The 3,479-nt window shown below is 35.3% G+C and overlaps 1 long non-coding RNA gene across 1 annotated transcript; it reads left to right on the top strand.

The window, feature by feature from the left end:
• The first annotated feature begins 1,238 nt into the window (after positions 1-1,238).
• LOC131253912 (uncharacterized) lies at positions 1,239-1,991 on the top strand. The gene is made up of 2 exons (XR_009175348.1): positions 1,239-1,352; positions 1,448-1,991. It is a non-coding gene; the product is annotated as an uncharacterized LOC131253912 (long non-coding RNA).
• Positions 1,992-3,479: the final 1,488 nt, after the last annotated feature.

Here is a 3,479-nt window from a genome sequence, read left to right as displayed (position 1 = left end):
GTGGCAGGGTGTTGCTCGTTTTATGCATCTCTGATTGATTTATGTTGGCATTCTTTTATCAGATTTTGGTTTCAATTGGCTATTGGTCATACCTTTTTTTTTTAATTGATATAAAATATTTCATTTTTAAATTAATCCATTATACTTTATTTTCATCAAACAGAATGTAAGTATAGATTTGGGGCTTTGCAGGGGACCTCTATCCTGTTTGTTCTTGAATTTAGGGATACATAACCAAGCATTCATGCACACTATGGCAGTGGAAGTACATGGTAGTATTTTGCTCGTGTCTCAAGACTAGAAATATAAAATACCCTTTATCCACACATTAGAAATCCATCCACACATTAGAAATCCAGAATCTGTTTGATTGGATACCTTTTCCTCCTTCAAACCATCTCTATTGTATGCATTGGTAATCTCACTGTCTTGAATCATCTTTTTCCATTTGAGTTTTGAAGTTTCTTTCCTTTATTGTGATGTACATATTTTTACAGTGTTTGGGTTGTGGATCTCACACAGATTGGTTTGGTTGAAATACAGGCCGTCTCCTTGGAAGAAATCAAGGAATCTATGTCTAATATGTAGCCATTGTCCTCTGTGAATTCTCTCAAGGAATCATGTCTACTTTATAATTGTATGTGTATAATGAGAGAAGCACTTGGTTGTTTATGAAATTTCATAGAGGATTGTTCCATTGTTGTATAACTGACAATCCTTTTGCCGAATGTTAGCTACCATTGTTCCTTCAAAAAGCCTTTTCCACACAACAATGGTAGCAGATTTTCTATACATTAAATACCATTGAAAATCCTTTTGCAGATTTTTTTAAGGAACAATGGAACAATGGAAGTTGTTGTTCCAAACTGACAGTTGTTGTTTAAATATATCTTAATGTTGTTGTTGTATAGAATAATGGTAGCAGATTTTTGAAGTGTGTGGAACAGTTGTTGGGGTATGAAGGGTTTAGTTGAACAGTTGCTGTTGTATAGAACAGTTGGTGAAGAGTTTTGCAGATTTTCATAGAGAGATTTGAATTCAGCTTTGTTCTTTTGCTCTTTTTTCTTGAATTTGAGGTTGGGGGTTTGGAATTTCAGGTCCTCGAGGAGAGCGATGGATTTCAATATGATCTTTAGTCTTTCTTCATAAACTGGAAGTGGGTATTTGGAATTATAGTTTTCTTTTTTTCCGACTGAGATTTGAATTTTAGATGTGCTGCTCTTTCCATATGAATCTGATTTTCTTCTAACATCTTTCTTATTGTAGACGGGGTGTTAAGAAGCCTCAAATCATGGAAAATTCTATCACGATCTTGTCGAATGCAGGTCTTGGGATGGCCATGTTCAATCTCGGTAAGATCATTGATATGCTCATCATGATTCTTAGTCCTTGTTTTTCAAGTGTTTTGAATTGACTTGAACTGCTTTTGAATTTTTTGAATTTTTAGGACTGTTCATGGCCTTGTAGCCAAGAATCATAGCCTGTGGGACTAAACTCGCCGCATACGGATTGGTTGTGAGGTTTCTCATTGGTCCGGCTGTCATGGCGATCGCATCTGTTGGGGTTGGCCTCAGAGGCACAATCCTCAGAGTGTTCATTGTTCAAGTGGGTCCATTGAATTTTCAGCTCAATCTTCAAAACACACACAAACACATTTTCAGCCTCTTACGTATAATGTCATAACATGCAATTTCTTCCATTTTGTATGATGAAATTGATTTTCAGCCATGTGCAGTGAGCTTTTGGATCAAAGCGAAGCTATGAATAGGGTGTTAGTTGATGGCAAATTAATAACCAGTAGATGCACATCCATGGAGTTTTCGCTTGCGATTGTTGAGAAGCTATTTGGCTGCGAGAAGGCATTGGATCTTGTTGTTAATGAGAACTTTAAATAGACATATAACTATTATGTTGGCATTGTACTTTTGTGAATGGAAATGAATGATTGTATATGATTGAATGAATAAATGATTGTGTTTGATTGAATGATTTAGCCATGAAGTATTTATCTATATTAGCTTATATGAGTTATCAGGGTGTACTACTATGATGGTAAGAGCTGCCATTACTATTTAAATATTTTATTAACAACAGGCATTCGCTACGGCTATTAACCATAGCTGTTTATCTAAAACCGTAGCTCTTCCTAATTTTAGCCTTTTGCTATGGTTCTCATTCTACTTTTAGCTACAGATATAATCCGTAGCTGTATATAATTTTGAGCTACGGAAAATATTGCTACGGATTTTATCCGTACCTATGTTTAAATAGCTACGGATATTAACCGTAGCCTTTTATCTGAAAACCGTAGTTATTGCTGATTTAAGCCTATTGCTACGGTTCTTGCTCAACTTTTAGCTACAGATATAATCTGTAGCTGTAGATACCTTAGTGTAACAGAGGCAATGGCTACGGATTAAATCCGTAGCCATATAAACGGCTACGGATTTAATCCGTAGCCATAGCTTTTAGACCTATGGCTACGGCACCAATGGCTACGGTCGTGCTACGGACTTTAACCGTAGCCATAGGCCTTTAGCTATGGTTTTTATCCGTAGCCTCTGCCCAGTTTTCTAGTAGTGTGAGATTTCAAATGAGAAGGGAAGTGTGATATTAAATGGTCGTAGGACTTCTGAGAATTGCTACATTATTAATAACTTATGCTCTTTAAACTTTTCATGTTACATGGTCCAAACAAATGAAATAGAACTATGACATAAATGTCTTGGACATGTTAACTTTAGAAATCATTATAGATTGAGCAAGAGAGATCATATTTGTGGCTTACCCAAATTAAAAAAGGTAGAAAATATTTGTGGCACATGTCAAATTGTCAAGCAAATCAGGAGTAGTTACAAGAAAGTGAACTCCTTAGCCACAACTAAACCTCTTGAACTACTCCATATGGACTTGGTAAGACCAACGAGAACGGAGAGTAGAGATGGAAAAAAGTTTTTTTTGGTTATTGTTGATTATGTTACTAGATATACTTGGGTAGCCTTCTTGAGAGAGAAATCAGAGACTTTCGATGAAGTCAGAAGAATTTTAAAACAAATTCAGATTGAAAAAGAAGTACATGTGATCAAAATCAAAAGTGATCATGGTGATGAGTTTGAAAATAGTAATTTTGAGAAGTATTGTACAAACCATGATATATCACATGAGTTCTCTGGTCCTAAAACACCTCAACAGAATGGGGTTGTTGAAAGAAAGAACAGGGTGTTACAAGAAATGACCAATGTAATATTAAATAGGATGAACTTACCAAAAAATTTATGAGCTGAAGCTGTTAATACTGCTTGCTACGTTATAAACGTGTATATGTTAGAAAAACCAAAGATAAAACAGCCTATGAGTTATGGTTCAATAAGAAGCCAACAGTCAAATACTTTCAAAATTTTTGAAGTAAATGTTTCATTTTATGTGACCGAAAAAATTTAAGAAAGTTCGAAGCTAAGAGTGATGAGGGAATATTCTTG

Source organism: Magnolia sinica, chromosome 8 (assembly GCF_029962835.1).
Source record: "Magnolia sinica isolate HGM2019 chromosome 8, MsV1, whole genome shotgun sequence".
NCBI lineage: Eukaryota > Viridiplantae > Streptophyta > Magnoliopsida > Magnoliales > Magnoliaceae > Magnolia > Magnolia sinica.
This window is presented reverse-complemented; position numbering and strand designations above follow the sequence as displayed.